This window comes from Camelus ferus, chromosome 23, assembly GCF_009834535.1.
Source record: "Camelus ferus isolate YT-003-E chromosome 23, BCGSAC_Cfer_1.0, whole genome shotgun sequence".
Lineage (NCBI taxonomy): Eukaryota > Metazoa > Chordata > Mammalia > Artiodactyla > Camelidae > Camelus > Camelus ferus.
In genome coordinates, this window is record NC_045718.1 from 15,137,817 (window position 1) to 15,151,938 (window position 14,122).

General features: G+C 52.6%; 1 protein-coding gene across 5 annotated transcripts in view; it reads right to left on the bottom strand.

Annotated features, from left to right (window-relative positions):
- The window catches only part of LRRN2 (leucine rich repeat neuronal 2), a 60,421-nt gene that overhangs the window by 8,135 nt on the left and 38,164 nt on the right, over window positions 1-14,122 (bottom strand). The window contains exon 1 of one of the 5 annotated variants that reach the window (XM_014557269.2): window positions 4,459-4,469. The exons of the other annotated variants lie outside the window; for them this stretch is intronic. The gene's annotated coding sequence lies outside the window, so the exon portion shown is untranslated. Of the gene's footprint in view, window positions 1-4,458; window positions 4,470-14,122 lie in introns of those variants that run through there. 5 annotated transcript variants of the gene reach the window in all.

Here is a 14,122-nt window from a genome sequence, read left to right on the forward strand (position 1 = left end):
GCCTTACAGTCTCCTCTCTGGTTGGAATCCTTATGACCTGGGCCTGCCAGGGCCCTGCTGTCTTGAGGAGGAAGATGACAGGATGACCTCCTGGCCCCACCCACCACTGGCAGCCCTTCCCCAAAGCCCTGCTCGGGCTTGGCCACCTCGTGGAGCAGCCCTGCTGCCCCCTTCCCGCTGCCAGATCCCTAGGTCTTCTCATTACAGAGTCTGGGGCACCAGGTGTGAGGACAAATGAGGGAGCGGCCAGGAAGGAGGGGCGCTGACTCACTTCTAACTGCCCCAGACCTCGCCACCTGGCCATGTCGGAGGCTTCTCACATTCAACTTGTCCCAAACCCAACATCTCCTACCAAACCTGCTCTTGCTGTCAGGTGGCACCGCCACCCACCAGTCTCCAGACTGGGAACCTCCGCCATCGTGACCCATCCCTGTCTCACCTCACACACACCCACCACAGAGAGCACACTTACTTTCCCGCTTCATTGCTTGTTTTGACCCTAACGGTTGCCTCGTTTGGTGTCTCCTCCTCACCCTCGAGTGATCTCTTGGTCCTCAGGCACTCCACACTCCTGCTAAACTAGGCTTGCTACTTCATTCCCCTTCTCAGGCCTCTCACTCCACCAGCAAAGCCCTTCACCAACTTCAGTGATCAAACTCCTCTCCAGCCATAAAAACGTGTCCCAAATGCCACCTCCTCTGTGACACTTTCCCAGAGTCCCTCCTAGAAGGGTGGTTACGTCCACTGCAGTTCCTGAGACTCTTTGAACAGACCTCCACTGTAATAACTCCTTCCTTATTGTCATTCTGTGAGTCTGTTTTCTCAGCTGAGGCTGTGAGCTCCTGGAGGAAAGGATGGTTTGTTATTGATTTGTGTATTCTCAGAGCCAGAGTTTCCCGGTAGGGGTGGGAGGTGTTCTACCGCCATGAACTGTGAATCGCAACCCATTAGTGGGTCAAGAAAACAATTTAAAGTGAATAACAATCCACATTAAAAAAAAAAAAAAAGAAATAGAAAGTAGAGTGCATTGTGTGTAGCCAGACTAAGCATGGTTTTGAAATGTCTTTTCCTCTGTTTTACACACTCACACATACGGACAGGGATATGATGCAAAATCATGTATTTCTGCCCTTGGGTCACAGCAGTAAAGGCTTGAAAATCATTATTCTGCAGAGCCTTTCTCTTCTGGTGAGGTGAGTCCCTTCTAGCTGACACGCTGGAAGGATGACATGACTCAAAGTGTCAGAGGGAAGGTACGGTGTTCTGAGTGTCTTCTCTGTGCAGGGTTTCTATTTGCTGGCCACTTTAGCTACCTCAGCCCATCCTCCCAACAACCCAGTAAGTAGATACTTTTTAGAGAAACATTAAGCTCAGTGGAGCTAAGGGATCAGACCAAGGTCCCAAAGAGAGAATGTAGATCCCGCCCATGAACCCAGGTGTGTCTCATACCCCAGCTCTTCTTTTCTGTGATTCTGGTGCCAGATGCTGACTTCTAGGAGTGGAGGATGGTTGGGAGACTGGAGGAGAGCAGGGAGGACACTGGGAGGGCATCTCCAGGGGAAAGGATGAGGTTTGTCTTGTCTACCCCTGCCCTCCGCTCCTCTCTGGAGTAAGAGGCGTCAACGTTCCAGTGAAAACCCTTTCCTAGCCTGGGAGGGAAGGGACCTGCTCCCAGGAAGAAACGTCTACATCCGTAGGTCTCTGGGCTGGCCCCGGGGAAGAGGTGTCAGCGCTCGGATCCCTGGAAGGGAGCCTGCCTCGTTATTTCTTAATTAGGAGTGGAGGGTGCCAGTAGGTAGCACACAAAGTCATTTGTCTGCTTGCACTGCACCAAAAAGGCGGCAGGGGAGCGGAGCCAGCTTGCCTGGGCACCGATAGCAGCACCGGGCTGAGTCCTACCGCCATGTGCTGCCAGACTTCTGCTGACTATCTGCCCATCCTCAGGAAACCTTCTCTGATGCCTCTACACCTCTGCTGGGCTCCTGGCTGTTTGCTTATCTGCCTGTCTCTTCCTCCAGACTGCAAGACTTTCAAGGGAAGAAACTGTGCTCCAAGCTGCCAGTTCCCCCAGCAGTTTGGCACACAGTAGGAGCTCACAAAATGTCTACAGGAGGGGCAGGGCAGGGCAGGAAGAAAGGAGGTGGGCTGGTTGCTTCAGGGCTTCTGAAGACCAGGCGGATCAGAGTCCAGGCTCAGGCTCCTTCTGCCTCCTTCCTCGCCTTGTGAAGGAGACACACCTCGGCCCAGAGCGCATCTTCTGTAGGCGCTCACCCTGGCTCGGGCCACTTCCTTCTGTGGAGAAGGCACTTCTCTGACTCAGGTTTCTGCCTCTGGATTCCACATGATCCTACGATGATCCTCAGTCTCTGGTGCTCCCTCAGGGTGTCCCCTCTGGAAATTCAGAGGATTCCACCCACCTCTCTGAGCTCAGGTTAGTGGTTCGAAGAAGGGCTTCGGAGCTGGCTCCCCTTGAGTCCTGATGCTGGCTGAATGACCTTGAGAATCCTTAGGTTCCTCCTCTTAATCCCTCTGTAATGTGGGGAGAGAGCCTACCTCATGAGGGGGAATCTGAAAAAGATGATGCCTGCTAAGTGCCTGGCACTCAGTAGAGTCTCCTTCTCTTTTTATCCCTTTTGTTCCTTTTATCTAAACCGCTTGTGTCCCAGGCCCACACCAGATGGCCCATCCATGGTCGTGTGGTCACTAATGCAGGCATCCTCCCCTAGGAACCCTTCCACCCCAGGCTGACCCTCCTTCCCAATGGAACTGACCTCTCCTGGGTCAATTCTAAGCACACCCTGGGGCCTCCAACTGGGACCCTTTTTCTGGTCTTCAGGACTCTAGAAGGCCCTTGAACTCAGTTCATTTGTAGCTCACCAATGTCTGACACACTCTCATCCAATAAGCAGCCCACTCTTCCTGGCTCAGGTGAGTAGCTCCTCCGTTTGTCCTGGTGCTCCTTGGATGGGTCGAGAGGGCCCCTCCTAGCAGACCTCTAAATGTCCCAGCTTGATGGCAGCCCACAGACATCCTACACTGGCCACAGCCACAAGCCAGAGGGGCAGCCAAGCCCAGATGGTGACCACCAGCCTCTCCCACCTCCCTCCCTGTAACTCCCCTTGCCCTTCCTAGAATCAGGTGGAGGGGCTGGGCAGACCCTGCAGCATCCCTGAAAGGCTCCCTCCTGCAGCCAGGCCCCCAGGACAGCCCTTCAGACACAGTGGGTTCCTGAGAGCTAGGTGCAAGGGCAGGCAGAAGGACTGGGAAGGCTTCAGAGATGCAAGCAATGCTCTTTCCTGCCCCTGTGCCTTTGCACATGCAGAGGCCCTGCCCAGGAGTCCCTTTCATTGCTTGTGTACCTTGGGAATTTCTTCCCGTCTCTGAAGTCTCAGTTCACACAGCTCCTCTCTTCCCTGACCACCGCCCACCCCCTTGCTCCTTCTCCCATCATCAGAGAACCCGCATCCACTATGATGCTCAACTCCTCTCTCAGACAGTGAGCCCCTCGAGGGCAACTCTGTGGCCTGTGGTCCCAGAACTAATGGCCAGGGAAACACCAAAGTGTGCATGGTGGGGGTTGTGGAGGGGTGCCGTGAGAGGGTCTGGGGCCTGGGTGGCTGAGGGGAAAGAGGCAGAACAAATGGGAAACAGACCTGTTAAACAAGGAGAAAGGCCAAAGCTCTTCTAAAGGAAAAGGAAAATGAAATCAGAATGAAAATTGATGAGGCGGAGAGAAAAGGAGACTCGTTTCACCAGCAGGTTTGCCAGATGAAGCTCAGAGATAAATCACGCGGCGGAAGGAGCCTTGGTCTCGGTGGGGCTGGCTGCCTGCTCCCCTGTCAGCTGTCTCAGCAGGCCTGCCAGATAAATGGCTGCAGCTGAGGCCCCGTGGCAGTTTTCCCCCCTTCACTGCAGTGAGAATGGCCTGCCAGTCCTCATCGCCTCCTGCAGGCCTGCCCTGCCCACTCCTTCACCTGCCCCCCCCCCCCCCGCCGCCCCAGGGCTCTCCCCGCTCCTCAGCTCCCCTCCTCAGCCCCCACACAGGCGTCTCCCGCAGCAGCCCCGCCTCACTCTCCCCTCCCCAGCTCGGGGTCAGGGCTGTGGAGAGCATTTGTCAGAAGCCCTAGCCGACCTTCTGCACCCACATCCAGCCTTTCTGAAGCAGAGGTCAGAGTACGGGCACTGGTGGGAGAGGACGCTAGACAGGACAGGGCTGAGTTCCAGTCCCAGCCTGGGGACAGACCTTGGAACGTGTCCTCTTACTTCTCTGTGAAGGGAGGGGGTTGGGCCAGAGCCCACCCTGAGGCCCCTGGGCCAGCAGTTATCAGCAGCACCTGGAAACTTGTTAGAGAAGATTCTCAAGCCCACCGCAGACCTCCAGGATCGGGAACTCAGAGGATGGGGCCAAGTTACCAGTGTTTGAGCAAACCCTCTGGAGATTCTGTAACCCAGCAGGACCCTGGGCGGCCTTCCAGGGTCAGACCCCTCCCCCGTATCCTCTGCTGCAGCTCCTCTCTGAAGTACCCAGATAACAGGATCTCATGTATATTTCCTGAGTTTTTCAGACGCTTCAAACCACCACCAAAGGGAAGAAATTAACTCCTTGATGATCGAGAGAATGTGGCCCCCAGACCTTCTGGTGCCTGGGGATTAATAGTGTTTACCATCCTGTTACCTCAGCATCAACCAATGAGAGGACTGTGCACAGCTGATCATGTACCCTGTGACCCCCCTCCCTTATGTGGCTTTTAGATAAGGCTTTGCTGAGACCCTTCGGGGAGTTTGGGGTTTTCTTGGGCATGAGCCACCCTGTCTTCCTTGCTCGGCCCTGCAGTAAACCTTTCTCTGCTCCAGACTCTGTTTCAGTTTGTTTGGCCTCATGGTGCATTCGGCACACAAACTTGCCTTCGGCAACAATTCTGATGTATGCCCGTGTCTGAGAACCACTGGGCTAGATCATCTCCAAGGCCCCTCCAGCTGAGACGAGACTTCTGTAAACAAGAGGAGTGCCAGCCAGGAATGCTCAGTGAAAACTGCGTGTATCATGAGCTTCTTATCATTATCCTAACAGATAAGAGCTGAGTATTCAACCCTTCTTGCCTTCTTTGTCCTGGCCACAAGGAAACTCCCTACCCCATGAGCATTAAGACAGCACCGACTGCATGCTGGCACTGTGCGGGGCTGGAGTACAAGGTTATGGGGGGGCAGGTGGGAGTCACAGATTTAAAAAAAACAAAAGCAACTACTCTTCTAAGTCCGATACAAGTTGTCACAGAAGCACTTACCAAGGGCAACGGGGGCCCAGCCTAGGGGAGAGAACACGATTCTGCCTCCTGAGGGAAGGTGGGCAAAAATCTAGAGGAAATGGCTAAAGTCATTGAATTATACACAAAGAATGGGTGGATCTGATGGTGTGCAATGTGCCTCAATAAAGTTGTTTTAAAAAAATTCCCAGGGTGGGAAGGGTGTAGCTCAAGTGGTAGAGCGTATGCTCAGCACCCGAGAGGTCCTGGGTTCAATCCCCGGTACCTCCTCCAAGTAGAAGTCCACAAAGAAACCTAATTACCACCCCCTCAGAAAAAAAATCCCCAGAAAGTGTTTCCTGATCACAGAGGTCAGCAGATGCACAGTTGGTGGAAGACATTCTATACATGCTGGGGACACCTGGAGTGAAGGTCCTGGGATAAAAATGATGAAGTGAATTCCAAGAACTGAGTGGTCCCCTTTAGTTCCCAAGAGTGTAGATGAGGTGAAGAGGCTGCAGCAGCAGGTTGGCACCAGAATAGTCTGGACACGATGCTGCAGGCAGAGGGCAGCCGGGGAGGCACCGAAGGCAGTGACTGGTACAGCCAACAATAATAGTATCTATCATGACCGGGCACACCTTGAAATTTAAATTCTTCCATCTCCATGATCCGATGTGACTCTCACAAAAGCCTTGCAAGGTCATAGATCCCTTTACCTCTATTTTAATGAAAAGGACATTAAGTGACTTGCTCAAGATCATACAGCAAACAAGGAATTGGAGGGAGGGTATAGCTCAAGTGGTAGAGCGCATGCTTAGCATGCATGAGGTCCTGGGTTCAATTCCCAGCACCTCCTCTAAGAATAAATAAATAAACCTAATTACATTCCCTCACCAAATACAAAAAAACTGAAACAATGAACAAGGCATGGAGCCAGGGCTAAAAGATACAGTGTGCTTCCGAGTCCAGACTTATTTTCCCAGTGTGACGGCAGTGTTAATAGCGGTAGCCATTGACTGAGGACTGTGTATGAGCCCGTCTGGTGTCTGACATGAGCGGTTGTACTGAATGCTCATAACCACGCTACAATATGGGGGGATTACTAGCCCCATGTCACAGATGGGAGAGGATAGTACCTCGCCCAAGAGCACCCCGCTGGTAAAGCCAGGACTCGGCTCCCACTGCCCAGCCCTCCTTGGGTTGGGAATGGAAAGGGAGATTTCCAGCGGACTTCTTATTCAAATTCCCTTGAACCTGGGCCAACAACCCAAGAGAAAGAAACTGGCCCCCAGCCTAAGCTGAGCAACCCTTCTTTAAGGGAAGGCCCGTTTCCAGTCCGTCAGGGGCTTCCCTCCTCCCAGCCCATCCCTGCCTTCTGAGTCCTGCACACCCACTGGGAGACCAGTGTCTCCCAGGGCCCAGAGCCTGCTGGATGGAAACACTTCCATTCCACGATCAATAACAGGCATAATTCAGTAACTGCGGCAAGTACAAAGGAGTGTAGGTTAAATCAATATTTAGAAGCTTCGAAATGAAACTAATTAAGAGCAAGCCTTAATGATTTTTACTGTCTGGGAATAAAAAAGACAAAAAGCCTGGCGATATTTCATGATTCCACCTTAGTAGCTTGTAATCATTCGGGAAGAGTGGAAGATGAAAAGTGCTCCCAGCCAGCCCCATTCTCTGCACTGCAGGAGAGGGGACCACCTCAGCCTTGGTAGTGGAAGACGGGGAGGAGAAAACGGACGGATGGAGCACAGGATGCAAACAGCATTGCGGAAGGCTGCTGGCTTGGATCAGGGGCTGCTATGGATTTAACTGTGTCCCCCCAAAAGAGACAGCGAAGTCCTACCCCCAAAACCTGTGAATGTGACCTTCATTTAAAAATACGGTCTTTGCAGATGTAATCAAGTAAAGATGCGGTCATGTGGGGTTAGGGTGGGCCCTAATCCAATGACTGGTGTCCTTACAAGAAGAGGGAAATTTGGACACTGAGACAGAGACACAGGGAGAATTCCACATGGTGCTGGAGACCGAACTGCTGAAGCTGCGAGCCAGCACCAGAGGCTGGAAGAGGCAAGGAAGGACTCTCCCCACAGGTTTCAGCATGGCCCTGCTGACACCTTGATTTCAGACTTCCAGCCTCCAGAACCACGAGACAATTAAGTTTCCGTTGTTTTAAGCTGTCCGGGCCGTTTGCAGTACTTTGATACGGCAGCCCCTGGAAACTCACGCTGGGATCCTGGATTCTAGCTCCCACTCTGCCACTTACTAACAGCGTGTGCTTGGCAAAATGTTAACTTCCATAAGCCTCAGTTTTCGCCTCTGAAAAATGGGGCTAAGACTTGTGCCTTCTGTCTTTTGTCCAGAGATTCGGTTCAGATCTAATGAAAACATGAGTGTGAAATATGCAAGATGAGCTGTAAGCGCCACACGAATATCACCGAGGCGCGTTGCTACTGGAAAGAAGGGGCTCAGGAGCCCTCTGCTGGGTGGGCCAGAAAGGTCCCTGCCGGCTAGCAGGGCTGGTCCAGAAATCCAATCAGAGCACAGCTGTGAGGTATCTTTGTCGCGTTAGAGATATTACATACACGAAGGGCATTTCTGATTGTTGTTCTCAACAGGGATTTTATTTACTGCCCACTTGGCCCTAGTTTTCTCATCTGTAAGATGAAAGAGTTGAATAACATTATTTTAAGGTATTTTTCAGCATCAATTCCTGGTCTTTTTTTTTAAGTAGTAATTCACAGCTTAAACTCATCCTCATCCCAGTAACCCAGGACAAGGCGGAGGGGTGCCAGCTAAGGACTGCGGTGAGAGCTAGGCGTGCTGCGGCTTGGTACCCCTATGTCTGGGCTAAGGGAGGAACCAGAGCACTTTTCCCCTGTCCTCCCTCAAGCTTACCAGGCATGAAAGGAACAGGAAACCACGCAGGCAGCAAATAAAATCTGTATCGATCATGAGATGGCTGGCATCCCAAGTCCGGCTGGCTCCCAGAGCTGTTCATCTTAAGTAGATGTTCCTAATGAGCCACTTGTACTTAATTCTGGGGCTGTGTCTTGTTTAAGTGCAACGGAACAGGGTGGCTGAGCATGGGGCTGCCACCACTCTGTCCGGGCTTCTTCCAGGGCTCCAGTGGGGACCAGGTTCTCAGGTGATCTCTCAGAATTCTGGAAGGAGCCGCACCTTGCAGCAGTGGGGTTCTCAAATGGGGGACCAACCTTCAGACCATATGACAACCAATGTTCTTCTCAGGCAGGTATCTGTGTGGTGAGTGAGCGTCTGTACGCACTGCCCTCACAGGAAGGAACACATCAGAAGCCTCACCTTGATCACCACCACCACCACCACGATACTGTCACCTGAGATGTACCTGCAGCCACCACGGTGGTCACCCCACCTGCAGCACATCATCTCTGTTAATATCACCAGCCCCACTGTCGCCACTGCCCTCAGCTGTGATCACGAGACACCCAGGCTCACTGCCAGCGCCACACATCACTTAGGACACCCTCCACTAGCATCACTATCCCCCCATCCACTGCCACAACCCCGGGCATCGTAAGTACCCTGATCATCAAAGGAAAATTTGTACGGCTTCACTGCTGTGACTTGTGCAGAAGCTGGAAACAGGTATGAATTTCACCATTGGCAAATACACATTAGATGATGAGACCCTATGATGCTAACATGAGAATGAGTGAATTCACACGTACACAGAATGTCCACCCTAAAAGAGGCATGAACGTGGACATGTGATGCCCACACGGAGAGCACCGGGGGAAGGGGCGTGGGGTTGGAAGGGTAAGCAGGGGACAGGCCAACGAGAGCTCCACGTTCTCCTTGGGGAAAATAAAAATGACATTCCTTTGCCTCCTGTTATCTCTGTTTTTCAATTCTGGCTACACCATAGGTTCATATGGGGAGCTATCAAAACATACTGATGCCTACATCCCACTCCAGACCAATTAAACCAATCTCTGGGGGTAGAATGCAGGCACTGTATTAAAAAAAAAAAAAAAAAGAAACTCCCCAGAATTTCTTTGTATGTAAATTTTACACCAAAAGAAAAACAAAATTGTAAATAAAGTTGAACTCCATCGTTGCTGAAGTATTTAGGGAAAAATGTACTGACAGCTGCAGTTTACTTTGAAATGCATCAAAAATAAGATGGACTGATGGAGAGATGGAGAGAGAGGGGATAAAACAAGTCTAGTAAAGGGTTAATGGTGGAATCTAGGCAGTGGGTATATGGTTGCTCACTGTAAAATTCCTTCAAACTTGCTGTACATTTGAAACTTTCATAATAAAATATTGGAGAAAAAAAATCCCCACTGGTTTTGCGGTGAAGCTAGGACTGAGAACCACTGCATCTAAAAAAAAAATCCATAAGCAAGTGAATTTCTCTTTCCTCCACCTTCCATTTGTGAAAAAAAAACACACCCTCTTTCTCATCAAACTCATCGGACTCTTGTGCAGGGTTTTCCAACCCTTCCTGGGTCGTGGCACAAGCAGACAAGTGTATTTGTATGGTGCATCTGGGGAAAAGGAGGCGGCTGCTTGCAGCAGGAGTGGGTGGCTGGGGAGACAGCCCGCTGCTCAGGCCTCGCAGGGCTGCCCCAAGTACCCAGGACCCACTGCCATACCAGTCGGCCAGCCCTGCTCTGCTCAAATGTCCCCGAGTCTCCCCTTTCTAAAGCCCCCGGCTCAGCATTCTTAGCAGGGATTAAATCCTTTCCCAGGAAAACCAGACCAGAGTCTATTGCTGTGTGTGTGTGTGTGTGTGTGTGTGTGTGTGTGTGTGTGTGTGTGTGTGTGTGTGCGCGCGCGCGCGCGCTTGGTGGGGCGGACACTGCGGGCAGGGGCCAGGCCCTGTGCCTCATCTGTATGCTCCTCCACAGCCTGCTGGCCCTGTCGGGAGAGTGCCATGGCAACACTGTGCTCTTTAAACACCGGAGTTTGTGCTGCCATCGCAAAGCAGCATTAAGCAATTTAATTAAGGAGCTGGCAGCAGACAAACTTTGTGAGTTAAAGGCATTTTATTAAATCCCATTGTATTATGCAGCTCAGTTCCCCCAGGAGCTGCCGAGCTGAGGGAGGACAGAGGAGAATTTGCTGGGGTTTTCTTTGCTCTGCTTTTTCCTGGCCTCCCTTCTGCTTCGTGAATGCATTCACTGAACGTAGGGGCGATCCCAACTGTGCCTGCCTGCTCCCCCAAGCCTGCGGGTCAGGCCTTGGCCCGAGGTCTGCAGGCACAGTGTGGGGGTGTGATCCCCAGCACTGATCTGCATACCCTCGTCCGTGGGGCACTCTCAGAGCGTTAGGTCAGGCCAACCCGAGCTTCGGTATTTACAGCGCTACCAGGCTCAGTGTTGCCTGTACATAGTCTCACTGAATCCTCCCACACCCTGGGAGTGGGAAGTGCTGGCATTCCCATTCTACAGATAAGGGAACTGAGGCTTACAGAGGTTAAGAAGCTCGCCCAGGACCTTGTAAATAGTCATTGATAGACAAGACCAACTCCATTTTGATGATCTGCCGCCATTTCGGGACAAACCTAGACAACCGCAAGTCACAGTTTCCACCTTCTGCCTGTAAAACCCTCCCCGGACCTGAGAGAGAACTACTGGCCGGAGAGGTCACCAGACACGCCCCCATCTCTTTCAGACACGCCCCTCTCACGGTCAGCAGCCCTCATTTGCATAAGAACTCACCAATCAGCTCCTACCCCCAGGCATAAATAACCAAGGCTGTATGCAGAGAGCTGGTGGGCGCAGGTCTAACTGGAGAACGTGTCTGAGGGTTTCTTGCAATAAACCTGACTGCCGTTGAGCTGTCTCTGATCCTTTCAGATTCTAACAGTCATGACTGCAGGGGCCAAGGTTCCCTGTTAACCTCGTAAGGTGACTGATCTTTTCCTATTTCAGCTTTCAGAATGGGTTCCACTCCAGGAGCCCAACCAGGAGATTAATTCCAGGGTGAAGCTGGGGTGGGACCAGGGGTTCTCCAGGACCCTGACCTCCTAAGCCATCACACCTAGAATGTGTGAACGTGCCTCCTGAAAGGTCACACCCAGGCCCCGAGAACTTGCCGACACGCTTGAGGGTGTCCAACCTGTCTTCCTGGTCGCCCCAGGGAGAGGGTCTGGCTGGGACCTGAAGCCAAATCCATCTCCTCTAAGAACCAAAGATCAGGAAACCAGATGAAATGCCATAGGATGCTGCGGCTGGATGTGGGGAAGAACCTCCTGGGTGAGAGAGAGGTTGAAATAAAAAAGGCACGACTTGCCAAGAAACCGCACGACAGCTCATCTGCCCCAAGCGGGCTGCGGAAGGGTGACTGGGGCTCCCATGCCTGCCAAGGACCCCACTCTGAAGCTGCCCTCCCCTGGCAGCCTCCTCGGGTCCTCACCTGGGAGAGTCCCTCCCATGTGAGCAAGCACAGGGGAGTCCGGCACAGGCCCGGGCAGCTCTGGGGAGGCCCACTGTCCTCTGGGGACCCAGTGGGCTCCTGAGCCACGGGGCCTCCTCAGCTTCTGCAGCTGGTCAGCCTCAGGAGCCCAGAGCTGCGCCAGGAAGGGGTGGAATGCCTTCCACTCTGCAAACATTCAGAGCCCCAGCCGGTGCCTGCCCTCCAGACCTGTAGACTGTCCTCTTGGGCTCAGTTTTCCCAATCCTAAACTGGGGGCAATGACATATGCCTTGTCTAGCTAAAACAGATGCAAAATGAGGGGAGGCTATAGCTCAGGGGTAGAGTGCATGCTTAGCATATATGTATATACTATATAATTATTAATTATATATAAATAACAGCTTTGAGATATAATTCATAAATTCATAATCACATGATATTTGAGACATAAATTTAATAGCTGGATTTGCCACCAAAGCTTAAGGATGTTTTCTTTATGTTTATTTACAGGAAGGGGCATTCAGGAGTCTCAGCAAACAAACGGAGCCAGGAGCCCAGCCAGCTGTGCAACTGCGTTCCCCCACTCACCACCTCTTTTCTCAACATGCCCCTCGCTTCTTGGGCCTCCCCCACATTGCTCTTCACCCATCACCATCCTCTCCCCACCCCTGGCCAGACCCTGCAGCTCCCATGTGGCTCTAGGGTTTCTACCCATCCTGACTCCCTCGCCCCCACCCGGCAGAGACCGAGCCACAGCTGCAGGTGCTGTCCAAGTGACCCTTTGGAGAAGTCCCCAGAGGGGTGGCCATGTTTGCGGGCAGGCCAGGGAGGACAGAGCCGGCTGCCGAGAGGGCTGCCAGGGGGCCAGCTCGATGGATGCCCAGGTCCACGCTGCCAGCATGTAACTCTCCCGGGGAAACAGCGGCATTCTAACCCCAGCTCTACCACTTACCAACGATTGGACAAGCTCCCTGAGCCCAGTTTCTTCTCACCCATAAAATGGGCATAAGAATATCTGCCTTGAATTTTCATAGGTACAGTTCACTGAATGCTTACTTTGCTGGGCCTCTCACAAAGCTTATTTCTTATCGAACCCACACAACTCTCTGAGAGTGGGTACTGAAGGAACATGGAGGCTCAGAGAAGTTAGCAACTTGTCCAGGGTCCCACAGCTAGTGAGATGCCACTGCTCCCTCAGTCTTCGGCACAGTGCCAGGCCATGAGGGAGCCTACGGGATGGGTGTGCAAAAGCGCTTATCGACAGAAATCTCCAGAGCAACTAAAGCAGGGGTCTTCCCCCCTCCGACTCGACTCACATATGGCTTTGCTATATCTTGGCTAATTTTCTTCCAGAGAGATGAGAACAAGTGCTCCAGGGGGGTCTGGACCCTCCCTTCTCCTGGGGCTGCACACGGGAGTATGTGAGCACGTGTATGAGTGTGTGTATCTGTGCACGAGTGTGTGCCCTTGAGTTGGGGAGGCAGCAGGTGGAGACACGCGGTGCCCGGCCAGGTGAACCAGCTTGGAGGGCAGCGGGTTTGGAGGCTGTATTTTGCCATTGCTTGCTCCCCTGGGCTCAAGGCCTGGGTGGTGCCAGCTCGTTTTCACCGCTATTTTCCCAGGAAATTAACAGGGGAACGTTCTCCTCTGTAATAATGATAAAAACAATAATAATTAACACAGCTGTGGCTAATATTTCTCCAGCCTCTCTCTCTCTGTCCCCCTAGACCTCAAAACTCTGGGCAAATAGCAAATTGGCTGGCTTTCTAGCTACTTCCCAGAGACTGGGAAGCCTTAGGTTGTGCCAGATTTCCTGCCTCCTCCAGCTGGGTGCCAGGGCAGGTGCACAGGAGACTGGTCCAGGAGCTGTCCTGTGGCCCGGAGTACTCTGCCTCCCCACCTTCTCACTCCATCACGTTCTGGGACCACCCCATGCCCAGGAGTAGGAGAGCAGGTAAGGAAGGGAGCGAAGCATCAGCTGTCTTTGCCCAACCTTTAAAAGCCCCCCCATCAATCTCTGGGTTCGCCCACACAGCCGGTATGGCCTCTGGGAGGGGGTCCCCCTGCTCCTTCAGCCAATGGAGCCGGTAGGTCTAGTCCCTGCAGAGGATGGCTGATGGCTTTTTCTGGTCCCAGCCAGGAGTCATTATGCACCAAATGTCTAGTTTAAACAAGTGATTAGGCAGCTCTATTAAGAGTGCACGTGCTTCCCGCCAGGGAGGGACTGGAACTTCCAGAGGTGGCTGAGGGGGAGCGGGAGGGGGAGGCCAGGGCCTGGCAGCAATGGGCCTTCTCCTCCAGAGCACTTTCCAGTGAATTCAGCACAAGGAAGGGAGCTCCCAGCGTTCTGAGAGCCAGCATCCTGAGTGGCTCGGAGACTGACAGGTTTTTAGACACAGAGCCCAATCCTGATTGTCCAGGCAGCCCACCCACACCCTGATGGACATGAAGGACCTTAAGCAATT